Source organism: Oryzias latipes, chromosome 10 (genome assembly GCF_053564925.1).
Source record: "Oryzias latipes strain Hd-rR chromosome 10, Olatipes_Hd-rR_3.1".
Taxonomy (NCBI): domain Eukaryota; kingdom Metazoa; phylum Chordata; class Actinopteri; order Beloniformes; family Adrianichthyidae; genus Oryzias; species Oryzias latipes.
Window position 1 is genome coordinate 28,358,493 of NC_136246.1, and position 27,183 is coordinate 28,385,675.

Here is a 27,183-nt window from a genome sequence, read left to right on the forward strand (position 1 = left end):
TAAAAACAGATCCACCTAAACCAGTGCTTCTCAATAATTTTTTTGCCATGCCCCCCTAGGAAAAAGAAAATTCATTCTTTAAATCTTTTATTGTCTTGTTTAACAAACAGATCTTAAAGAAAGTCAAACTTTTTACCAATATTTTGCTCCAGAAGATTCACATATCTCACACACAGGCTTGTTGATATAATGTCAGTAGATAAACTTTACAGTATATCCTGTGCCTAAAACCGCCACTACTGCACGCCCCCCCTGGCATTGCATCTATTTGAGAAGCACTGACCTAAGCAAACACGTCTTCTCACCCTTGCATCAACACAGACTTTTTTATGATATATTTTTTATGTGTATGCGAGTGAATCTGTATATATATATATATATATATATATATATGAGTGTGCGTGGGTCTGTATAGTCATTTGTTTTGTGCAGTAAAACGTGTGTGTGGTGATCTATGTTTATATGGATGTTGATGTGTTTTTTTGTACACAAAAAACAGTCCTTTGGTAAATACAACTTTTGTTGCATATCATGTTTTTATCATCTATTTCAAATCTGCTTTATCTTTTTGAGTCTTTTATGAAGTCCCTTCCCCAAGATCCTTTCCATGGTGGCCTTTTTGGTTAAAATCCTAAAGGGAGTAGATAATATATTAAATTTATATATATATTAAAATAAAATGTAAAAATACAAAAGGAGTTTAGACAAATATACATATTTTGTGACAAAAAAACAAAACTATACAACCCTGGTAGTAACAATAAAACCTGTTCAACACTAAAGGCTGTCGGTTCATCTCCATTTGTTCAACTGATGAAAGGGATGTCAGGGGAGAAAAGATGGACATTTTGAGGGGTAGGAATTCTTTACCAAAGGGTGAAAGTGGCTTTTATCTTAAAGTTCACACCTAACTCATTATAGCCTTCCTGCTTGACATTCAGCATTGACTGTTGGGTTGGATAGTTAAATCTTTAGATGGGGACACTTTCTGAGAAAAAAATTAATTTAAGACCAATGCAAAATAATTTGACTTTAAGCCCTTAATGCCTGACTTTATTTCCAATCATATTAAAATATTCTTCAATAAAATAGCTATTGAGCCTTGGTGCAGCGACAGGTGTGATTCTCGCTTTGCCCGCCCATGTGTCGAAACATCCTTGGGCAAGACCCTGAACCCCACATTGCCGCTGGTGGTTTTAGGTTGGCGGCAGTGGAGCCGCCATCAGTGTGTGAATAGGACTGTGACTATAAAACGCTTTGGGCCTTCATGGAAGATTGTAAAGTGCTATACAAGTAAATGTCATTTACCATTTTACCATTTCAATGGGTTTTCCATTCCATTCAAACTGATCCCAAATTAAGTGAAGTCCTGGATTCAATGGTATGATGCATATAAGTGATATTCCGAATGAATGGGTTAAATGGATTCTGGTGTTCTGGCTCTTAAAGGTTTTCTGCTGCTTTGACTGCAAATTTTCTAACAGTTTCTCTGTAATATATATATATATATAAATATATATATATACTGAACAGGCCATAACATCCTTCCTACAACACACACATAAATGTAAAAAGAAAATCTATTTCAAAAAAATAATTTGAGTTTAAATGTTGAAGGCTGAATCTTAGTGAAGAGACTTGCTACATAATATTTTGGGGTTCATAGTTGACTTGTTTTTTGCAGGGTCTCATTCTCATGTCAAAAAATTACAAATTACAAAAATTTACAAAATTACAAATACAGCTGATACAAATTTTGCTTTTTCTTTAAAAATTGTTACTTTAGAGGTCCTGACGGCATCTCATACAGTTTTTGGTTTAGCTTTCATCGGTCAATGTAGTTTGTTTAAAGTCGCACACTAATAATCTTTTGATCTATTGTAAAAGTGATCCTTTAGTGTGTGAATGGGTCTGTGACTGTAAAGCGCTTTGGGCCTTCAAAGAAGGTAGAAAAAAGCGCTATATAAGTATACGGCATTTTAATTATGATGATGCTGCTTTTTGCCAAAATCCAAAAATCTGTGTTGTTTTCTAGGACATAGTTTCTGCAGAGTGACAGGAGTTCACCAATGACAGAGCTATCTTTTTACCAGCGTTTCCTATTAGTCCACAGCCCTTCACACCTCCAACCTAAGAAAAGCGGTGCAACAAAATGGCGAGCAATATTGGAGCCATCATGCCGTATGGTTTTGATCCAGATCCCAGCTCAGACGAGGAAAGCAAAGTTGTACACGGACCTATTTTATAAGTGGATCAGAACAGACCGGAGCAGGAAGCTTGTAGCCCACCTGCTATATTTTCTACAAAGAGCAAATAAGCTCTTTTTTAAACCTTATTTTTTTTTCGTCTGCTCCCGATTCAGAACTCAAAAAAATGACATTTTAAGCTTAATTTCCTTAAAATTATTCCTCTATCATCAGAAAAACGCCACAAGAAAATAATAAAAACACTAAAAATATTAATTTTCATCTGAGTGGGTCTTTAATGCCTCAGTCATGCAACTACTGAGAACATAATCTTTATTTAATTTGAGTTAGCTTGCAAAGAAAACCACACCATTAAAATTAATGAAAAATCATACATGCAGTTTTCTGTCACTTAATAAAATACATAACAGAATATATTTAAATGATGCATGATCAAGCACTTTCTAGTTTTGACTGGAGAATCTTTAAGCATGGAAACATATCTTGAGGGAAATTTGATGGCTGCCCTGATTTTATCAAGTCAAAAGTTACTTTGAGGAATCATCAAACTGAAAAAAAAAACTAAGAAGTGAAATAATGACATTAAACCAGACAGGGGGTTTCTTTCACAGTCATTTCAGACTAGCCCAGGGGCGCAACGAAGGCCTCTGACAACTACTGAACAAACGTTGTAGCATGAGACGGTCATTTTCCCTGACAGTCTGTTTCCCTATAGACGCACGCACATGCACACATTCACTGAAGGATAATGACTTGGAAATTAACTCTGTAGTCAGGCCTCTGATTTCTTTTTACAGAGGCAGACAAATGATAATGACGGATAGTGTTGAAACAGGACATAAGAAGGAAAGGGAAACATGATTGATAGACGTGCAGCTTTCATTTACATCTTTCATATTTTATCAGTTTTGCCTTCTGGGGAGATTTTTCTCACTCTCGGTTAAAAACATCTTGAAATGCATCATGAAAATGCGCTTGCATGTGAAACATTTTGCAGTTATTAGATGTTGACTTCAGTAATGTTTCTTCATTAGTGGAGACACAACTTACCAGCAACTTGAAAACAAGAAAGTAGACAGAACTTAATGTTTTCTTCATGAAGACAAAATAAAACTTGTTACAAAAAGTAAAACTCAGGTTTACGATTTACAAATTATGACATTGCATGTTTATTATTGATGTGATTCATTTTTGTGTCATTCTACACAATCAGATGATTATTTACAAATGACAAACACCAAAAACTAAAGATAACTCTTCTTAAAAACATTATACATATTATGTTTACTTAAAAAGTGAAAGTAAGCAATGTTTAGAAACAATTCTCACAGTTAATAGGCCTAATGTGCAAAAAGAAGGCATTTAATAACGGAGATGCTGCCAGCAACACCATATTAACACAATTGTAACTCTTTGACGCGATAAACGGGAATCAGCTCATTTTTAACTGTTTATGAAATCAGCTGATTCCGATTTTTTCCCCCTGAAAATGGCACAAATCCATTTTTCTCTGTGTCAGAATCAGCAAACTTACGATCATTTCATAAAAGTTTGAAGAGTTCCGGTAGTCAAATAATGTTAAAACTGGACCTAAAGCCCCGGTGTTAAAGGGTTAAAGAAGAGGCTAAAAAGTTGCACTGTAAATTAAGCAAAAATAAGAAAGCAAAAGATTTTGATACAAGGTATTTGCCCACATACAATGCAAAAAACAATATGTAGCCTCATAGGAATGTTAAAGTCAGTCATCACTGATGGTCATTTGTTTAACTGAATCAAAGGAAAAGGACACACAATTTGTTTATTTATGTATGTATGTATATCGCACTTTAAACTGAAAAATAATAAAAACTCAAACATTAAAAAACAACACTAAGAAGTAAAAAAAAATAGGTTAAAAAGTTTAGTTGGGTGTCATAAAAGCATAATAACACAAAATATACATAACACTAAGCCAAGAAACAATATATGTACTGCTGTTAACTACCAAAGAAAGTACACATTTTCAGAAGAACAGATCTGACTCAACGTCTTTACACAAAAACACAAACATTGAAGAGGGATCTGCCTCATTTGTCTTAATGTGTCTTTTTGCTGAAAAGAAAATATCCTTTCCCTTTGAGATTTCAGATCCAAATGTTCAACAAAATTTAGGAATAATATGATTAATGATATTTGTTTTGAAATCTGAAAAACATATTTTAAAAGATGTTAGAGAGAAAAAAAAAATCAGAAGTCTCCTCATGGTAAAAAAGAGACTTGTTTTTCTCTCTGATCAGCTCTCTAGATAAAATGATTAAATGATTTTGTTGAAAAACAGACAAAGTCATTATTAGTATCAGCAAGTGTGGTTATGCAAGTTTAATTAAAACGTCCCATCAGTTAACTAATAAACAGATTGATTTTGATTGTTTCAACTTAGTTGTCATGTATTTTTTGCCCAAACTATGTCCTACGCTGCTTGACTTAGTAGTACATATAGAACACATTAAATTTCCGGTAGACTAATTTGACCTTGGAAGGTGATCAACTATACATATTGCTCCTATAATCTTATTTAAGACTGAGGACTTCTGCTTTATGCAAAACGAGTAATAAACGCTGAAGAGAAGAGCTGGCCTTTTTGCAGAAAGGAAGCTGACCACGGTGCTAGTCTGTGCAAATGCAGGAAACCACAGATGGATCACTGGGATTTGCGTTTTGTGTGAGATGAAACCGATAGCTTAACCACGTGTCTTTACTAAACGGATTAGTGGCAGATGGTGTGAACGATCCAAGATCAGCAGCTTACAGACACACAGATCTTCGTACTTAAGGATTCCCTCGCTTCATGAACAAGTCCACTGTGACCACACATTGTCAGAGTAGCAAAATGAAAACCATTAAAGTATTTTATCAAGTTAGGGGAAAAAACAGCCATTTCTACAAAATTGGTGTTGGTGCTTTGAGAGGTAAACCATTGCCATTTGTTTTATTTTGGGGAAAAAATGTTTAGCTTATTTATTTTTATTCCTTTTTTATATTCCTGTAAAACAACAAGTGACTACAGAGTAGAAAACCTTTTTCTGCCCCCTTTACATTGTTTAAAGAAAGCATAAAAAAAGAGTAAGAGTATATATATATAGAGAGAGAGAGTCTTGTTCCAGTAGCCCACACACATGGATCACTGAATGCTTGGAGCTGTACAACATCAACAGGACTCTAAGAGCCTTCATAGGAAACTCAATGAAGCTGTGGAAAACCACACTTGAAGCCAATGGGAAGCCACTTGCACAAGTGTCCATCAAATGTGGGATATACCAAGGTGATGCTCTGTCCCCACTGCTGTTCTGCATAGGTCTGAACCCCTTCAGCCAAATAATCAACAAGACTGGCTATGGATACCGACTCAGGAATGGGGCCAACATCAGTCACCTCCTCTACATGGATGACATCAAGCTATATGCTAAGAGCGAGCGTGACACTGACTCCCTGATCCACACCACCAGGATCTACAGTACTGACATTGGGATGTCATTCGGGCTCAAGAAATGCAGCCGGATGGTGACAAAGAGAGGCAAGGTAGTCCACACAGGAGGGGTCTCACTCCCAGAAGGAACAATAGCAGACATCGAGGACAGTTACAAGTACCTTGGAATTCCACAGGCAAATGGCAACCTGGAGCAGGCAACAAGGAACGCTGCAACAGCTAAATACCTCCAACGAGTAAGGCAAGTCCTGAGAAGCCAGTTCAATGGCAAAAATAAGACCCGGGCAATAAACAGCTACGCACTGCCAGTTATCAGATACCCTGCAGGAATAATGAGATGGCCAAAGGAAGAGATACAGACCATGGATGTTAAAACACGAAAGCTCCTCACCATGCATGGAGGGTTCCATCCCAAATCCAGCACCCTAAGACTGTATGCTAGCCGCAAGAAAGGAGGCCGAGGACTAGTGAGCGTAGAAGCCACTATCCAGGATGAAACATCCAAGATGCATGAATACATCAAGCTCAAGGCCCCAACTGACAGTGTGCTCAGTGAATGTCTCAGGCAATGGAGAGCAGAGGACACATTGCTGGAGGACAGATCTTCATGGGAGGACAAACCCCTGCATGGGATGTACCACCGGACCATAACTGAAGTGGCTGATATCAAGAAGTCCTGCCAATGGCTACACTGAAAAAACGGGAAAAGTGGGGTTGTTCAATTTACAAATAGTAAACATGTTTGTTTAATATGAACAAATTATGTTTACCTTCGAAACATAATATAATCTTGAAAATCACACATCATTTCTTGCTGTGTTACTTTTATATATTTAAATCATGTTGACAAAACATGAAATAGTTATGCTTGATCCTTTGCCCCTTAATTTTGGATAAGTAAACCCCATCGGTGAAGAAGAATTCCAGGAGGGGAAACTTTGCAGTCAGCCATTTTAGAGAAGCTACAAGCACCTGCTCTGGCTGGAGGAACTTAAAAAAGGTAAGTTAATTTACTCTAACAAATTAATTTAAGAAAGTGGAAGGCGTAAATGTATCATTAGTGTTATTTTTTTCCACGGGGAAGAGCTTTGTAATCCACTTTTGTCGTAGTTATCAAAGTTAAGGCTCTGCGCGCCACTTTTGTCCCTGCCGGCCGCAGCCCTCGGACGGCAGGTAGGGGGAGGTGAGCGCGGTAAATTGTACTTTCACGTCGCAGGCAGATTCAGCTGTAAACGCGGTGATTTCAAAAGATGTACGGGGAAGAGTGGTGAGTAGTTATGCCGTAGGAATTCGCTTTTGACAGAGGGCAGTGGGCGCTTGTGGGCACGGCTTTTTTTTTTCCACAGGCAGAAACTCTGCCAGGGGAATTTTCATCGTCACTAAGTGGATTTCTTTTTGCTAAATTCTGCGTTGTGGAGACCGAAATTGAAGGAAAATGTGAGAAGCTATCATTACTATTGTAATTAGTTAGTTTTTCCATACCGTTCCACCATGAGCTAGTTTAAGGACAGCATTATTTGACCAGCAAACAGCACCGCACTTCTGTCTCAGTCAGCTGTCAATCATTCTCCGTGCGCGTCTCGTGCACAGAATGCGTTTGGTGTGTCCAGTTTACATAAATCTTTGGTTTCAATCAGAGCTTTGTTTTCATTCTTTGATGCTGAACATATTTTTTATTTTAGCTTTGAGAGTTTAATTGAGTGAAAATATTCATGTCCTTTTGGAACAAGTGTATAATGTGTAGTAAAAAGTTTACTGCCTTATAATAATGTCTGTAATCCTACTTCACATATTCCTCCCATTTGTGATAAATTAATATGGGAATCCTTTATGGGTGGGGGGGATTATCCACTCCCGATCTGCTAGTTTAGTTTTGCAGTTTCCATTTCAAAATTCGCGGGTTCTCATAAGCCTGGTTTGAATCCTGTGGGGGGAGGAGGTGTCTAATGTTCTTTCTGGTCTAATTTCTTCAGAATATTTTTGCAGCTATTTATTTCAAACCAATGCATGTTTAGTTATTAAAATGATACAACAAAGCTGTGGAAGTCTCACTCTCTATATATATTTGAAATTTAACTAATAAACCTCCGTCCTGATTACAGAGCTCATCACACAACACTTCCAACTGCTCCTCCCTGATCATGCTGGGGTCCATGCTCCAGTCTTCACTGAGTCAGGTGGGTCACCATGCATTTACTATATATTATTGGAATTATTGTCTCCTGGATTGTCATCGAATCGGGAGGTAACCAAGATTGCCAGCCCTACTCTTTACATGCACCTTTTATGCAGAGAGATACATAATAAACCTAATAAATAATGAAATTGATGGTTGATCAGTTATCCCACTACCTCTGTTAACATGACACTAAGGATATAATGATTTTGTTAACACAGTAACTATAACATTTATTGATGAGCCAAGAGTAAGAATTGTATTTTTCCAAAGTTTTCATGTGAATTTAAAATTTTTTGACTCTTTGTATTTCAGACTGCTGAACTTCTCGCCAATATAAGCAAGTTCAGGGGTTTATTCAAAGTATAGGTGAGTTGTGTAATCTAGACGCTTTAACTAAACTTCAAATGTGAACTGTGCACACAAATATCTTCTGTGTTCTTCAGAATGAAGACCATGCAGCAATCCAGGAGGCAATCGAGGACACCACGGTGGGAATTTCCCTCCATATGGAAACTGGCAGTGGTGAGGAAGAGGACATTCTCGTGGTCCACATCTCCCAGGCTGTGGTGGTCGACCCACCAAGTGTCTGAGTGGCAGTTGCCAAGGCTTTTTTGGCCTTATTTACAGCACAAATCTGATTACCATCCTCATCTCAGAAACACCTTGTCATGGGGCCGTGACTTTGCTCCTGCTATGATCTCCTGGAGGCCCTTCCCTTCTTGAGCTCTCCCGCTGGTCACAGGTGTTCTGTATTATGTTGATTGGTTTGTCTATTTATGCAGTGTCTGATCTTGTTTCTGTGTCGGAGCGTCTTCGTTCTACGCTCTGGTGTTATGGTTCTCTGGCATTAAAGCCCCTTCGAGTGAACTATTGGATTTGGGTCGTTCTTCCTGCTCTTGGGTTCTCTCCCTTGGACATTCCGTCACACACCTTTGAGGTAATCCAAAAAAAAACTGTATTAGAGTTGTAAGGCAAAGTGGTGTCTAAGGTTTCAGGCTTAAAGATCCGACTCTTTGAATAAAATGACCTTTAAATAGTTTAACTTTTTCCTAAGAAGGGATTCCAGCTGTTTGCTTTGGCTCTGTTATCTTCTGTTTAATAAAAATGGCAAGCCCAATTTATTGTGATTTGTCATTTTATGCTACACTGTAAACATATTTTTCAAGTTTAGATAATAAAAAAGTTAAATCTGAAATTTGTGTTCAGTGTCATATGTTCATTGGATTTTCATAATGCACAAGAAAGTATTTGCTTTAAATAATAATCTGCAATTGCAATTTTATTTTTCAATTTAAATTTTATTAAAATAATTTATAAATTAAATGAACTATGTAGGTAATTTCAAACAAATAATAGTGTTTTAAATGTTTGAAAAAATTATGGTAAATGACAATAAAATCTTGTTTGTTTATGTAAAATTATTAGGTGCAGAAACAAAGAAGCATTCATTACAGTAGAACATGATTTTATTATGAGCAATAATTATATTGGTTCAACATGATTTTTTTGCGCGCAACCGCTGTCCATGATTTTTTTATGTCAATCCAACAGGTCTTTTTTTTCAGTGTAGAAAGGGCTGGCCTACAGGACAGTACTGAAGCGCTCATCCTGGCAGCTCAGGAACAAGCCCTGAGCACCAGAGCGATAGAGGCTCAGATCTACCACACCAGACAAGACCCAAGGTGTAGGCTGTGCAAAGAGGCGCCTGAAACAATCCAGCACATAACTGCAGGGTGTAAGATGCTGGCAGGTAAAGCAGACATGGAGCGCCACAATCAAGTGGCTGGAATAATATACAGGAACATGTGTGCAGAATATGAACTGGAAACCCCAAGGTCAAAATGGGAAACACCTCCGAAGGTGGTAGAGATTGAGAGGGGATAAATCCTGTGGGACTTCCAGATCCAGACTGATAGGATGGTAATGGCGAACCAACCAGACATTGTAGTGGTGGATAAAGAACAGAGGAAAGCCGTTGTGGTGGATGTGGGAGTGCCAAGCGATGGGAACATCAGGAAGAAGGAACATGAAAATCAGGAGCAATACCAGGGACTCAGAGAAGAACTGGAGAAAGCACGGAAAGTGAAGGTGACAGTGGTGCCTGTGGTAATTGGAGCACTCGGGGCAGTAACCCCCAAGCTGGAGTAGTGGCTACAACAGATGCCTGGAAAGACCTCAGACCTCTCAGTCCAGAAAAGCGCAGTGCTAGGAACAGCTAAGATACTGCGCAGGACCCTCAAGCTCCCAGGCCTCTGGTAGAGGACCCGAGCTTGGAGGACAAACCACCCACCCATGGATGGGTGAGAGGGGTGTTATATATATATATTTGTTTTTTTAAAGACCTGTATCTAAACATACAGTAGTATAGGCCTATCCATTTCTGCAATGTAGCATATAGGTATGCTTGTGGTTTACATCAAAACATTGTTTAAAACATCACAGACACTGACAAGCTGTTGTTGGGAACCTGGAATTAAGCAACAATTGTATTGATTGTATTTTTGTGGCATTTCTTTTCTAACTAGTTTTTAAGGTGGTTTGTGATTTGTTTTCTTTGATTGATTGATTTGGATTGGTCCATATGTTGGTGACTTGAATTGAAACACATCTTTCCTGTTTTTGTTCTGAATTGTGTGTGGCTGACAACTCTGATGTGATTTGTGAATTAATTTTAACTATGAAAATGTTAAAATACTTGGATCACCGAAATCTTAACAATAAATATTAAAAATAAATACATTTAAAATTAAACTCCTTTGCAGCTGTTTTACTTAATATCTTTCTTAATGATTTTTGGAGAGCTTAAACCAAAATATTAAATACATAGATCAAAATAGGCTTTTTATAACACCATTCTGAACTTAACAACTCAAACTGAGCTAATCAAAGGCACCGATGTTGAGTAGTTAATTTATTGCTACAGAACTTAACAGTAAACCAAAGTTTTTTTTTGAGGATTTTTGATTAATAAACTTCTAAAACATTATTCGGAGAATCATGCAAATCACCTTTTCATAACCTACACACTGTTAAAATGTTGCATTTCTCTTTAGTGAACTCATGTCTATAGAGACTGTTGACAATTTGACCAGCTGGTAGATAGTAAAACTTAAAAAGAAAAAGGAATGTACAAAAATCCTTCAACATAATTGACAATGTCCACTGGAGACAGTGCAGAATAAGTATACATTCTTGAAAGGCATTTAGGATGCTACCTGTGTTTTCAAAGACCAACTGTACTGCATTTTAAAGGCATGGTTGCAGCTCAGAAGTTTGCCCATCACACACTTGATTTACATTATTACCCTGGACACACATAAACCTGTGATGTGTCAGCATTGCATTGCATATTTGGTTTGTTGTCTTGTCAACAGAGAGATTTACAATCCTCCAGCTGTCTACTTGTCAAAAATAAATAGATACTTAATATTTCTCTGACTGTGACAAGTCCAATAACTGGAAGATTGAAAGAAAGGGTGAAAGGAATGCAGAGGCGCAAAGAGAGACAATAGATGCACACAGTTGACACAAATCACATTGTGTCTTGACACAGCACTTTGACTATATGCCTCATAAAGCTGCATTTGCTAACTTTGACCAGATATTTCCCTGAAGGACACAAACACACAGGTTTGCAAAGCCTGATAGAGTCTGTAGCTGGACCAGAAGCTGCCCTAATGAAGTAACAAAAGCAATTTATTTTACTGCGATTTAAAAGATGCGTTGGCACAGAAAAGCATACATTGTGGCATAATGCAGTAGACAGGGGGCTGATAAATTCATGTCCCCTTAAACAGAAACAGACAACTGTCAATTAAAAAATGTGACTGTGCAGAATTTAAAAGATGTGTCAAACTATAAATACACATCATTCATTCATCAACAAAACAAGCTTGATGCCTATTTTATGACAAACATTTGAGCATAGAACAAATTTGTAAAATAAGGCCAGGTAAAGCAGGTAAAGAACATTTCATACACAAGGTAGTTCAAAAGTGCGTTGGAGAAAAAATAAAAAAGGTATGACCGTAAGCTTCTGACTTGAAGGTGCTTCACATAGAATCAGCATGTCAAAGGAAAACTTCCAGAACTGTTTTAAGGTCTGTCCTCAGAACACCAGAAAGCCAGCACAAAGAGCTGAGGATAGGACTGATGTGGTCGCACTTCCTGTTTTTTTTTCAGGACTCCAGCAGCTGTGAAAAGTTCACACCGGGATACGTAAGTTCGACTGACCACTTCCAATTAAAAAATTTTTGAATGTTTTAATTGAAACGTTTTGAACTCTTGCCCTCATGTGTTGCTATGCAAGTTTTTCAGGCTCTAGATACAAAATGTGCGGCAATTGAACGCCCGTTGAAAAGGAAACAAGCGTCCTTTTCAAAACACGAAAGTGCCAACCATATCAAAACTGATCATGAAAGAGGAATTGCTGATTGTGGTTTGTTGCACCACTGGAATTTTATGACACCAAGCTGATGAGGTTATAAGTTTATTGGTAAAGTTTCAGGCAAAGTCCCTGATAAACCAAAGATTTCTATCCAGACTTTAAGGTTTTAGAGAATGAGATGGAAGATTACTACAAACCTTTTCTTTGTCTTTCTGAGCCAATATTTCAGTCTAGCCTGTGTTTAGTTGCAGATAGTTGTTCTGATCTGTTGGATGCAACGACAAAGTACCGTAATTTCCGGACTACAAGCCGCTACTTTTTTCCTGCGCTTACAGCCCTGCGGCTTATTCAGTAACTCGGCTAATTTATAGATTTAATTAGCGGCCGCCATGTACGTACTTTCGAACTCAATGAATAGTTTGAATTCTTTATCTAACACCAAGCACAAGGCATTTATATTCAACACACCTCTAAGCAGCCAAACAGCATGGACTTGACTTCAGGTCTTAGACACTTCAGTCATGGTTCAACAAAATGAAACACGCATGCCTGGCCGCATCCCAGAATCCTTTGGTGCCATTAGACCCAACGTGCACCAGATCGCCGCTACAATATGATGAAGCTTTCAAGTTAAAAGCAATCGTTAAAAGCAGCGTAAAAAAGTCCACCGTCACCAACGGGTTTGGAAAAGCCGGTTTGCTGCGTGACGGAGAGAACAGCGCATGGAGTGAATTTACACTCCATTTACGGTTTCTAAGGAAACGGTAAAAGCGGAATTTTGCTTTGAAAAACTCACAGCCTCCGTGTGAGCTGGAGACATCTTCTCCTGCTGATTGAGCTGCGGGGCCGATGGCAGTCTGAAGGCTCCCACACGTAACAACGCACCCGCCCCTCATACACAAAACGTACAGTATTAAGTCCGATTGCTTTGCACAGACACGATTTGCTCGGTCCACCGGCGCAACGGGGACAAAGTGCTCCTCCTTGAAGCCGCCCTGGCCAGAGGTGTCGGAGTAGATAGGAAGGGGAGACAAGGAGCGCGCGGGGCGGGAGCGGAGCGCAGAGGCGTCCGCGGAGTGCAGAGGCTTCTGAATTCTGACGCAAGCGCCGCACTGAGGCGCGCGTATCACGCTGAGGCGCGCGCTTTTCAGTCGCCGCTACTGTATTTTACCGGTGTGTTTTTTAACCAGCCCTGTTACTCCCATAACGCTGCCGCGACACAAGCGGAAGGAGAGCTGTACCCGTTCACCCCTCCATGCACTGCTGATACTTGCTCATTCTTAAACACGTACAACAGAATGGCGAGCCGGGCATTGGCCCCGCCTTTAGCCCCTAAGACTCATGGGAAATGTGGAATCGCGGATGTAAATTTCCTCATCATAACTGAGGGATGTAATGTTGATTATATAGTTACTGTTTGTAATTTTATGTATGATACCTAGATTGTCAATAAGTAAAAAAAAAATGAAATAAAAACACCATAACTGAGGAACTTGTGAACAGAATAGAGGTCCATGCTGTTTGACAGATGTCGATACACTCAAATACATGAGCCAGAGGCAAAGCTGGCACCACCCACAATGTGCTAATGAATTGCACTCACTCTGGGATGCTGGCCGTGATCTGTCAGGATGACAATATTGCGTAACACATGCGCGGCTTGTACTCTGATGCGGCTTGTGTATGTATAAAACTAATTAAACACGTGAAAATGGGTGGGTGCGGCTTGTAATCGGGTGCGCTTTGTAGTCCTGAATTTACGGTAAGTCCACTGGCCTACAGTCACTAGTTGTGAGTAAAATGTAGACCTGAGTGTCATCTGCATAATTGTGGTAGTATGATTTGGTGCTGGGTATCAGCTGGTCAAGAGGTGGTATGTACAAACTGAACATAAGTGGTCCCAAGCTGGATCCCTGGGGGACTCCATCATCTCAGACACGGTTATTGATACTTTTACTTTTAGATTGGACTTAAGCCATTTAAAGGCAGTCCTAAAGATTCCTACCAATACCTCTATAGTCAGATCACATGCAGCATTCAAGTCCAACAGCATTTAGAGATTTTGTCCATGTCTGTACTCAGATGGATTTCACCTTGATAGGAGCAGGGTCAGGGCATGATGGGACCCGAAAGGTGACTAAAAAACATCAACACAGTTGTTCAGCAGGAGAAAGATGGTGAACCGTTAGAAAAAAACTTTTTCTAGGAGGTCTCCAAAAAGCATCAGATTTTAAATCATCCAATAGTTGTTTGGTAAATTTACATTAAGATTGCTCATCTTTAAGAAAGGCTTGATAACAGAAAAATAATGAGTAAAAAGTAAGGAGGTAAATATGTAGTGTTAAAGGTGTGCAACTATATACTTTGTCACACACAAGTAAAATGAAAGTCACAAATGTCTTTCTTTTAAATGCTGCGTCACACGTTAATTTAATTTTAATTTTTAATTTTGTCTTAAAAGCGTGGGCAGCCACTTATTCATTGGAAATCCTTCTGATCCTTGTTGAGTTGTTTATTTAACCCAAGCTGGACTTTTCAAACCTCTCTGCACTGCAGCCCTGCCAGTGGAAATACTTCTGCTTCTTAATTTCACCTTTCTTCTGCCAAATCTTTTTAAAAGTCCTCTTTCTTACACCCCATCTTCACCCCTCTTTATTAGCTGTACAACCTGCTCCTCTGCTGTCGCCTTCTTTAATTGTCTCCTGGGTGTTTGGCAGCTTTTATAAGTACCCACTAAAAGCCTGAGTTGCAGACTAATTCATCTTCGGTGAAAAAAAGCTTTTAGTGGCTGCCACTTTTTGCTGTGTGCAAGCTGGAGGAGAATGGGCAAACAGATCCGGCGTTTTGAGACATAACCTAACACGTTTTAGGCTGAACTCAATGTCAGATAAGATGGCAGAGACATGATCTGAAATCTGAAGACAGGTAAAAGGAAACAAATACCTCCTATTACCACAGCACAAAAATTGAACACTTTTTCTTTTCCTTTTCTTTTTTTTTATTCCCTGCAGGTAGGGGTAAACTTAAGGTAAAATCATGCACTCCACATTCTTCAGCATAACCAGCAGAGACTTAGCATATTTTAAATTCAATTTAAATTCAAATTCACGCATACTTCATCAATCCCCAGGGGAAGGTAAACATTTAGCATACATATGACCAAAAACTCCTGAGCTACTGGATAATATTTGTAGAAATACTTTTAATAAGTGCATACTTGCTGTACTTATCTTAAATTAAAATATGACTTATTAAAAAAAACTTTAAAAAATTCAATTGCTCAACTGAGCACTTATAAAGTTTTGTTGCATGTGAATGGCTATTAATCTCCATTTATTTACAATTTTTTGTGATGATAAACATAAAAACTACCTCCAAAGAAATAGAGATTGAAAGTACTTGAAACTGAAGGTTAAGATATACCATGGGAAAAATTATGATAGCTTAATGTGAAGAAAAGCAGCAAATCAACAGCCGACTGAACCAAAATCTACCACATGTAATGGTTTTTTCCCCAATTTTTTAAGTAATCTTTATTTAAAAAATTAGAAGTTGTTAAGTTATTATATTTAAAATCCAAGACAAAATGGAAATGTTGTTATGAAGCTTATTTAAGAAAAAACCTAAATGTCCCATTTTTTTTAAAAAAGCAGAGCACTTTCACCAATTGTCCAAAGAATAACCCTAGGACTCCAATGCTGTTGGACCTGAATGCTGCATGTGATCTGACTATAGAGGTCTTGGTAGGAATTAATTCTAACCCTAGAATTAAGGACACAAAACTCTTTTAACATGAAAAGCTTAAATAAACTCACCCAGGAGTGTACTTTGGAAAAGTCCTGGCTTCTAAGGTCAATCAATGGAGGATCCAGGAAGTTGTATTCTCAATTCCAAATAACACTTAAAATTGAAGAAAAAAGTAAAAAAAAAAAAGAAAAGAAAGTTGGTTACAGAGTCAAGTCTGCAGTTTGAGTGTTCGGGTCTTAACTGTCTTCCAATGAGCTCCAAAAACAGTCAGTCCAAACATCCATTGGTCTTGTGCCACAACCTTTCTTCCTCCTACCAAATCATAGAAAACAGGAACAGGAAGTACTCAGGTTTTTAAAACAGACACTTTCAAAATAAAACAAAACTGTTATGTTCAAAGGCACTTAGCAAAAACTAGTCTGTGTGTGCATAAGAATACTTAGTGTAAGTTTGATTTTTATATACTATCAATATTTTATAAACATAAAATGTTCCAATTTAGTCTGACGAAGTATTCTGTCAGTATAGTTCCTACATGTACATGGTCTTTAGCTGCTATATTTATGCTCAAGTATACGAATAAAATAAAAGCATACTTTTTGCAGCTGTCATAAAATGTGTTTGCTGGTTATGGCTTAATATCTTGTAAAGTTATCTTAAAAATAATTGCCCCTCTGGGATAAATAAAGTTGTTTGAATTGAACTAAATAAAAACTGAAATCTGTAAAACTTTATCAGTTTCATAAATTGTTGTAGAAGAATTTTGGGCTATTCTTCAGAGCTGTTCAGTTGAGTCTCTTGGCAAAGGTATAAAAGACTTTTTGCTTTCCCATTATTCTGGTTCTTTACCTGTATTAAGTATGTCCAGATAGTCAATAGCTGCAGGGGTCATTGAAAGGAAAGCATGAAGCTGCCATGAAGAAGGTGAGATGAACAGTTTTACAGTTAAGGCCTCAACTGGACTACATCAAAACTTTGATTCTTTTGTATTTTTCCGGCTACTGCAGATTTGCTGCTGTGCTTTAAATAACTGTCTTTATCTGTGACATTTTCAACTAAGCTTAAAAGGCACGTACACACACCTGCAGCACGCCATCACCTTTTTTTTTCCCAACATCTGCAAATCCAACGGGTAAGTTTTAAACTATCTCTGATCCTGACCATTTGACATTTTCATCTGAAGTTCACGTAAAAGACAGATGCATTGGCACTTTAGTTTTTAGAACCAAGTAAGTATCTTTTTATTGTGCCTTCTTTTATATAGAAGATTGTAATTTACCATGGTGTTAGCTGCAACAAAATGGACTCAATGTCCATATTCAATGACTCAAACATGCACTAAAATAACCTACAAAGACTAAATGTGTTAGCAAGATAATATCACACCTTAATTACGAAGATCAAACGGTGGACGTGGAGGCTTCAAACTGAACAGGTTGGAGCTGTCAGTCCCTTGAGGAGACGATAATGACGATCAGCTAATCTGAAACCATCCAGCGATCCATCCCTCTCTCTTCCTCCGTGGAGGAGAACAGGAGTTCTAGCTCACTTCATGTGAAGTTATGAAGCACAGTTCATGCTGAGGTCCCACGGCTGATTTAGAAACACCTAAAATCCATGTGCTCAGGCTGCTGTGGGAACCAGAAAACTGCAGAAAAGTGACTCTTTGATTGGTAACATTTACAAATCCCAACACATTTCTTTCACTTCAAAGATGAGATTAATGTTCTTTTTTTCCCCTTTTCCATTGTAGACCCTTTGATACTTGTTTGTATTCACTTTAAGTAAATCTGTTGCAAATGGGAGTCAAGTATTTGTTAAGATGATTAAAAAGCAAATAATTTAAAGCCAATATTATTCTCTAAACAAACAGCACCATCAAAGATGTTTGGCGTGATCGAAAGCATCACACTCTTGGCCATTTTTTAAATGTATCATTTATTTTTCAGACTAATTAGATAAAGTTGTAAATAAATGTCACGTTTAAAAATTGGATGTAATCCGGCAAAACAATCCTGCGTGACTGGATTGCATCAGGCATCGTCTGCCTTGTCTGATGCAATCGAACATAAATATGCAGATTTATCTTTAAAAAAAATGCAATATTAACTTTGCGACTGAAAATATACAAGGTTGAGCCGTAGGTTACACGTGTAGTGGAAATCTATGAGTTCCAGTCGTCTCCACAAGTGTCCAGTGCTTTTATTTCCCTATTTTTACCGTAACACAAACAAAATATCAAAAAAGAAAAATAACACAAATATTGTGTCATCATTTCCGGTGTAGTTCTGTACAAACACTTCATACTATACTACATTTTTCTATCAAAGTTAGGGTGAATATTTAAAAAAATGAAAGAGTTTTGGAATTAAATCTGGTATAATTTAAAGAATCAAAACTAAAAACTAAAGAAGACAAGCTAAAGAAATAGATATTTGTTCATAGATATATCAAACTGAGAACAATTTTCTCATAGATAGGAACATTACTGTATTCATGATCCTTTTGAGTTCATGTTTCACTTTTTCAATTACCGATACGCAGCCCATTGAGACGACTGTTGTTGTGATTTTGGGCTATACAAATAAAACTGAATTGAATTGAATTGAATTACAAAAAAAGTAAAAGAAAATAAAGAAATACTCTTATACACACATACTGTACATAAATGGATGCATACACATACATCACCACAAATATACAGCCATATACACATGTAAATTGAATTCAATTTCAATTCAATTTTATTTCTAGCCCAATATTACAACACATTTGTCTCAATTGGGCTTCACTATTTGTACAAAACACAAAATCAGTTCTAAAACACAATAGCTGATTGAAAAACTAAATTAAACAGACCAAGCTAAGCTGGGCATCCCAGGCCTCAGACCCCCTTCTTCTAGGTAAGGACAAAACTAAAAAACAAAAATTCCAGGAAAAAAGAAAGAAGAAACGTCAGGGATGTCCACATGAAGGAAGGATCCTCTCCCAGGACGGACAGGCGATGTGCGACTGTTAAAGAAGAAAAAGCTTATCTAACTACATTATTCCATTATAACTACTCTTAATCGTTAATACACATATTTTCATTGATAGACAGAGTACATGACTTATTAAATCCATTAAAACTTAAGTTTATATGTCCTTGCATCCTTTTTTTTCTTTTTGCATAAATTGATTTTAAAAGTGGTAAATGCTCAAATCCCATTCCTATGGAGAGAAATTAGACTCAGTCGGATTTGTGCGCGCGTAATTCTTGATTTGTGCGTAAATTAGGATTTGTGTATGCATATTCTTGCTTTGTGCGTGCGTTAATTAGGATTTGTGCATAAATTTGGATTTGTGCGTGATTTGTTACTCACATAATACGTTTTGTGTATAAGTAAAAAAATTATAAAAGGAAAAAAATACAAAATGCAATTTACGTATACACAAATTAAGATTACAACAGCTTGAAACTACTTACACACACACATCTTAAAAAAACACGCACGAATCCCTTGTTACGCACACACGAAGCCAAAGTTACGCACGGATCTACCGTGAGACTGTTTTCACGTCTCACAAATTCGTCCGTAAGTGCTGCGTTTAAATACCAGTGGAATGCTCGGTCATTAGAATTTTCCAGCCTTCCCTTAACTTAACGTGTTTTTTTAAGATGTGTGTGTGTAAGTAGTTTCAAGCTGTTGTAATCTTAATTTGTGCATACGTAAATTGCATTTTGTATTTTTTTCATTTTATAATTTTTTAACTTATACACAAAACGTATTACGTGAGTAACAAATCACGCACAAATCCAAATTTATGCACAAATCCTAATTAACGCACGTACAAAGCAAGAATATGCATACACAAATCCTAATTTACGCACAAATCAAGAATTACGCACGCACAAATCCGACTGAGTCTAATTTTCTCTCCATACATTCCTCATTGAAAATCCAGAGCTGTATGTTTGAACCTAAACTGTAGTATACATAATAAATAAATATTTTTTTAAAATCAGTGTTTCCCTTGTGGACTTTTGTGATTTAAAAATCCTACCAGTTTTGTTTTTTTTTGCAACTTCTTTGATGTCTGAGTTTCTGCAAACAAAACATAATATTCTTCGGTTCTACATCCATTAAATGTTCTTTTCTGCTGGATTTGAAGTGGGTTTCTTACGTCAACCTATAGTAATGTTTGGTAGTGAACCGGCCTTTACTATGGTAAATGGCGCATACATGTATTGTATTGTATTGCGCTTTTCTACCTTCCCCGAAGGCCCAAAGCGCTTTACAGTAGCAAACCCATTCACGCACAAATTCACACACGGATGGTGGCTCTGCTGCCAAACACTGGCGCCAACCTTCCACCAGAGGCAAGGTGGGGTTCAGTGTGACACATGGGCAAAAAGCCGGCAATCGAACCTGCAATCGTCCGATCAGCGGCTGACCACCCTACCACTACAACACAGCTGCCCCTATGAAGATAAACTTGAATTAATTTAAAGCTGTTTGTTTTGATAGAACATCAGCTTGAAGATGACCAATCCAGTTAAACATAGGAGAGAAATTAGTCATGGATTCTAGGAGCTGATACTGACCAGTGAGCAGATTTAATGCTTCAGCATTAGTTTAAGATTCCGTCCTTTTAAAAAAATAAACACAAAAAATAAAAGAAAGAATAAAAAGAAACTACAGCTGAATAGTAGTGGAAAATCTCTAAAACCAAAGTTGCTTTAGAAATTCTAATTATTATTCTTTAAAGTTTGAGTTTTTTTCTACACATTCCAGAAGTAGCTGGTCTTTATCATTGACCAAACCTTTGAAAAACCATAAGACTAGATTTTTCTGCCTACTTCTGAAGACGTCCAAACAAAAGTTTGATGTTGTTTCAGATGAGGGACTGACAAGAAATCGTCTCTTTAGGTGCATTTGATTTTTGGCTACAGGGAGATGCATGATAAGAACAAAGCGGTACCTGGCAGTCAGACAATGACTTTCTGCGTTCCACACAACAACACTTCAATAAACCGGTCTTCAATCCCCCTTGGCTTCCTGTGTGGACCATGTGTGTGATTGACTTGGAAGCTCTGGCTCCATTGTCACACTGTTTTAAATTAAGAAGTGTGTGTGTGTGTTTTGTGTGTGTGTAAACCCCTCGGCACTAAATGAGGCTGTCTGCCACTGGATGGAAGCCATAACTAGGCCACATGGGACAGACACACACAGACTCATGCACATCACATGCGCACACATATGCACTCTTTGTACTCCTTTTTCCAACTTTAGATGCGCGCACACAACATCCCTGGGCTCTGGCATGTTTGTGTGTGTTTTGGGGTTTAATTACGTTATTTTTACGGCATAATCATTTGGCTTTAATAAAGCCAAGAGAGCCGTCAGGGGGATTTAAACAAGCCAGTTTTTCTGCCTGAACCGAGCACAGAATAAATAGATCTGACCAGTTAATGAACTCCATCATTCTTAACATCATTATTGCCATCATTTAAACTATTCTTCTTGTCAGATAATATCCTTTAAATTTGACAAAATCTAAACTTTTCCTTTTTAAAATATAGATATATTTTTTGCAATCATTAAATAATTGCTAACAATAGCTTAAAGGTCATAAGATTAAACCTATGACACTTTTGCTACAAAAAGTTACACCATCACTTTCGCCGGGTAATTTTTACCCAATATAATATACCCAACAAACAGTACTTGTCATAAAAAAATAGATCAAAACATGATAAATTAAATTGTAAAAGAGAAAGTATTCTAAAAACATGCTTAAAATTTGTTTTAAAAAAAAAAGGAATTTGAGGACAAAAAATTCCTAAAAAATAATAAAATGATACTAGAAACTTGGTCTTTGGTCCCCCCATTCCTGGGACATGAGAGACTTCCCTGGTGAAGGCCCAGACATGTGATATATTGAAATTCATGTAAATAGTTTTGCTCAGGTGAAAATCACCCGGCGATGGAGCTCTAGGGTTAAACATCCACTGATGTAAACGGTTTTTAACATGTTCTTGTGGACATATTTAAAGAAAATGAAACTTAAATTCCATTCCTTCCTATTTCTTTATACAAATCCTTGTGAATCAGGAGCAGACAACAAAATGTCATCTGAAAATGATTGTATTTCGGGCGTAAACAATATGCTGGGTGGGCCACAAGCTCCCTGCTCTGCTCCATTCTGATGCATCCACTTTTTGACGACTGGATCCGTCTTTGTTTTCCTTATCTAAGCTGTGCGTGTTAACAGGTCAGTTATGAGTGACTGAAAGGGGTGTCGGGTTGCTCTGTGCCAACAGTTACGCTCATAACTCGGAGGTCAATTTCTAATGAATTCTTGCTGCACAGCAGAAATTATGGCCTGATGACTACAGGTTTTTTAGTTTTGGCTTGTTATGTCCACAAACATGCATGTCTGCGGCTGGAGGGTACGTAACATAAAACACACAGTGGTTGACTTTTAAGGTTTTTATTGGATAGGGGGAGGAAGGCAGGCAGAGACCAAGTTTGGGCCAATCACCGGCCTTAAACAGACACAAGAAAACAAAAGTCTCACTAACTTAACTACAAAAATGGAATGAAAACATTCAAGAGGTGGAACCAACCAACGAGTGCAAAACAGAAGACAAGCTACATGAGGTGGACAGCGTACCCTGCCTTACCTGTCCACAAACCTCCCACACTCTTCAGCATTAAGGGGGACATACACATTCATATGAAAGTTGTGATCAAGAAAGAGCCCCGTTTTCCAGTGATCCACAAGAGCTTATGTGCAGACCTGGCGGCTGGCTCTGGGGTCTGATTGGACAGCTTGTCAGGTCTCCGCCAGGCGTCTTCACTCAGCACAGAAAGCACATGCAGAGAAAGGAAACAGGAAAGAAAGTGGAAAAACCCCTGCATGTAACATGGCTAAAAACGGGCAGAACCATAATTGAAAGCCCACTAAGAACGCCTTGAAAAAAAAGCTCAAAAGTTGATGAGAGTGGGTCTTCAAACATAGAGAAATTTGTTTTATTTTATGGACTTTCCACTTTTTAGCTGACTGTTATAAGATTAAAATATTCTAAATCTTTTTCTCCTCCTCCCTGAACTGCATGATTTACAAACAAAATAAACGGAATAAGATATTAAAAAACAGGAAATAAAAGTAAATTACCATGACGGAGCATGAGGAGCACAGATATAGACAGACCTACTTCAAAGTCTAGCCCCACTGGTGCTGTTTGTTGATCACGAGTGCTCCTGGTGAGTTGATTATTTCCGTCTGTCGGTGGCAGCCAGACCGAAAGTCCCTGATTTGAATGTGCAATCTTAAAATAGACAAAATGCATGTTTGCGAACGGAGATGGCGTCTTATCTAAGAGGGAATAATTGTGTGGGACGGATGTGTGGGCTAAGTCTCTGTGCCTATTTGGTAGCGACTGTATGAGTCTCAACACGATGCCGAGATTTTGAAGTTTCTTTGGTAGTGATTTCCAAACTTCTGAAGCTTTTCCCCAGACATCAGAAATTCAAAGACAAGCTTTCTTCAAAACCCCCTACATGGAGGAACCAAAGTCTTTAGAAAACGTCTTCAGGGAATGATTGTGACGTGCGCGTTTGTGTGCGACAGACACAAAGGAGTTGTAAATAAAGTAAGAAGTCTTCCTTGATATGAAAATCTTTTGTGAGCGGCAGAGTTCACAGCTATGATAATGTATTTATTTAATATTATTGAAAGTGAATCCAAACATGGTCAACACAGGCCTCTTTAACTGTTTGATGGATTTAGATCAAATACTGTTGAAGATGAAGATGAGCTTTGTGCACCAAATTGATCAGACATGAAGTGACATGAATTGCGATCATTGCTGCAGCAGATGAATTTATGGTTAATTCTATCTATGAGGCTTTCATTTGGTCGGGTATCACATTAATATGAGAACACAGGTTGGAAGCAGGGATGGATGTGCTGATAATGTAATAGCTGGAGGGGAAAATGTTTTAATCAATGAGAATATTTCATCTGAAAGGTCTTCAATTTATTCATAGTGCACAGTAAATGAAATAAAATAAGCAGAAATCAGAGAATACTAAGCAATGCAACACATACAAGTGAAAAAAATAGAATACATTACATTTTTTGATTTGATTTTAAACTTATTTAATATTTCATTCATTAAAAACAAGAGGAAAAATAGGAGGGAAAAAGACATGAAACATATTTACTAGTGTCGCCACAATTCTCAGTTTAAAAACTGAAGCATATGTTACACCACTAAACTGAATCATGGGGAAATCGTTGCATTCCTACTGAATATATATTTACTTTAAAAGTGTCAACTGATTGTGTTAAATTTAAGGATTTGTAATGTATTGTTTTATTAAATTGGGCTTAGCATGTACCAACATTTTCTTCATTGTTACTTGCTTATTAGCAAATTTAAAAAAAAGATTTTCTGAATTTCTGTTTTTGTTGTTTTTTGTCACACAAATCACATCGCATCAAACGGAAACAAATTGATGAACCAAAAATCGAGGTTTGAACAGAATCGGTGGGAAAGTGAATCCTTGTATCCCTATTATTTACCGTATTTTTGGCAGTATGGCGCTCCAGGTTATAAGGCACATCGTCAAGGAATCGTATATTTTCAGACTTATGTCATATAAAAGGCAAACCGAACTATTAAGCGCATTAAGCAATAAAAGAGTCAGATGCTGTTTTTTGTGCAAAACTTTATCAAAATTCTAGAAATGCAGAAAAAAACACAATTTTGCAATTACACTGTTACCATAAAATCATAATTATGTGAATAAACACAAACTAATTCACATGAGAAGTAATTTGAAAACACGGATGTGAACAATGCTTTGATTTACAGCAGATACATTCAAATTTCTCATCTATCAAAGGAGACGGCATCGTATTCAGGCCATGGAGCGGTGAGCTCCTTACACCTGGGAGCCGCCACGGATGAAACCATTTTGGGAAATCACTCTTGGAGATTTTACAGAGGAGCTGTGGATCCAACAATTCCGCATGACATGCTCAACTTTTGATGAACTGTGAGACGCTGTAGGACCTCTTGTGGAGCCCGCTGTTCGGTGCCCAGGGCAGCCAGTTCTTTCCAAGAAGCGCATTTACCATTGCTAGCTACGAAGTGGCTAGCTGAGCAGAGTTGCTCTTCACATGACTCATGTAATTCGAAACGCCTCAAAAGCCACCTCATCCAAGTGCAAATATTGTTTTTTTTGATTAATGCGAGTTTTTTAAAATTGTTGTTTTTGCATTAGGCGGATTTATTATCACAAATTCAATTTGCGCAATTTCACAGACAATGGAAACTCAGCTAGAGATAAGTCCGTCAGTTAGTCGACTTTATTAACTGGGTTCACAGTAACTAGGACTTGGTTGCTACACGCTACACATTAACCTTATATTAGGAGCGTTAGCCATGTTAGCGTATTTACCTGTAACTCCCAACCTTGTTAGCAAAACATAAAAAGAAACTGACTAATAGCACTGACACAAATGTTGCTGTGACAACACTAACTCTCCTTGTTGTGAGGAACACAGCCGTGGTGCAGAGATAGGGTTGTTCAGAATATTGCAGGCTCCATTCCTGCCTAGCCCACCCATGTGTCGAAGTGTCCTTGGGCAAGACACTGAACCCTACCCTGCCTCTGGTGGTTATAGGTTGATGCCTGTGTTTGGCAGCAGAGCTACCATAAGTGTGTGAACGTATGTTCGTGTATGGGTGAATGGGACTTTGACTGAGAGGCTTTGGGCCTTCGAGGAAGGTAGTAAAGCGCTATGCAAGTATATGCCACTTACCATTTACCACAAAAAAATACAGTCTGGCATTGCTACAGCTTAGACACATTAGTACAGTCAGAACAACATCCAAACTTGTTTTTTTATGTAACTTGTCCTGTCCAACAGCTGATTAGACAGATAGGAGCGGGAGGCTTCTTGTGTTGGACACATTTAAATGTTACAACAGGGAGTTGTGGATCTTCTTACCCACAAAATGTGTATTTGTTTAAACCCCTTTCATAATTTAGGCAGAACGTTATTCATATTGATGACATTTGTATCCTCTCTTTTGTTGTTGGACCGGACGGAAAGGAAGAAGAGGAAAGAAGGGAGGGATGTTGAAGACAGGGGATGAAGGCACAGAAGAAAGAGGGAAAAGGGGAGTTAAGGAAATCTGGAGGATGATTACAAAAGTGGTGGAAAGGTACAATAATTAAGAAAGATTAACAAAATGCTGGAGGATTTACATAATAACTGTCTGATGTAAAAGTTAGTCAAAAGGGGCGGGGCCTGTCCACACTCATACTAAGGTGTTACAAATATACCTGTTGGCTCCAAAAGGTCTCCTGTACGATCATCTCAACATGTACTCAACACAACTACAGTTTAGATGCATACAAACCAACACATGTAAAGCATTTCATTCTGTGCCCGGCCATGGAGCGGCCAAACTTGTTTGGAACTCGTACAGAAAAAAACGACTGACACTTTGACAGAGCTTCGTGTACCTCTCAAGTATTATTTAGTGAGCATAACCAAGTTCATCTGTAGGCATTCTGGATTATAAGACGCACTGTTGTTTTTTTTTGTTGTTTTTTTAAAAACAAGGCTTTCAAGTGTGCGTGACGGTGCGGAAAAGACTTTACTCAATCTTTGAGCTTCCAATGGTGCTTCTTGTCATACATTTAACCAATGACAGCTGCTTGGCACTCCTCCTGCAGAGACCTTTGTGTTTTTAAATGCAGAAAGCTTCAGGGTGGCAGCAAAAAAAAATCTCTACTTTTAATTCAGCTGTAAAAGTTAAGGCGAGATCCCTAGAAACTGCTTGACTTGTTCTCCACAGTAATGAATAGAATGACTCATAGGAACGTTTGGCTTTCTTGTATTTCCATAAAGTGTCCTTTTCACTGGAAATTACTTTCATAAGTAAATGCTGCAAATATTGTTTCATCATTTCTGGAAGTTCGTGTGGAAATATAATAGCAAATATAAGCAGCACATTTCTTAAAAGCATTTAAAAGGTTTTGTTTGGTTTAATTAATATCTGCTCTAGTGACTAAACAAAATCACTAACGTCCACAGCTGTTTACATCAATTCAGTTTATACCAGTTTTCCTAAAACTTCATATTTCTTTTTGTCAGACAGCAGAGGACAATCGGAGCATGAACCTTTATA

The 27,183-nt window shown here is 37.9% G+C and overlaps 4 long non-coding RNA genes across 4 annotated transcripts in view; 1 reads left to right on the top strand and 3 right to left on the bottom strand.

Moving 5' to 3' along the window:
* LOC144994927 (uncharacterized) overlaps positions 1-16,527 on the bottom strand; it is a 153,660-nt gene extending 137,133 nt beyond the window's left edge. The window contains exon 1 of the long non-coding RNA XR_013658654.1: positions 16,055-16,527. This is a non-coding gene — a long non-coding RNA (uncharacterized LOC144994927). The remainder of the gene's footprint in view (positions 1-16,054) is intronic.
* LOC144994924 (uncharacterized) overlaps positions 1-27,183 on the bottom strand; it is a 591,488-nt gene that overhangs the window by 364,697 nt on the left and 199,608 nt on the right. The gene's annotated exons all lie outside the window — the stretch shown is intronic.
* Positions 1-27,183, bottom strand: part of LOC144994926 (uncharacterized) — a 405,433-nt gene that overhangs the window by 307,899 nt on the left and 70,351 nt on the right. The window lies entirely within an intron of this gene.
* LOC111948038 (uncharacterized) lies at positions 6,344-8,967 on the top strand. Its single transcript, XR_002874024.2, has 4 exons — positions 6,344-6,673; positions 7,776-7,850; positions 8,165-8,218; positions 8,296-8,967. It is a non-coding gene; the product is annotated as an uncharacterized LOC111948038 (long non-coding RNA).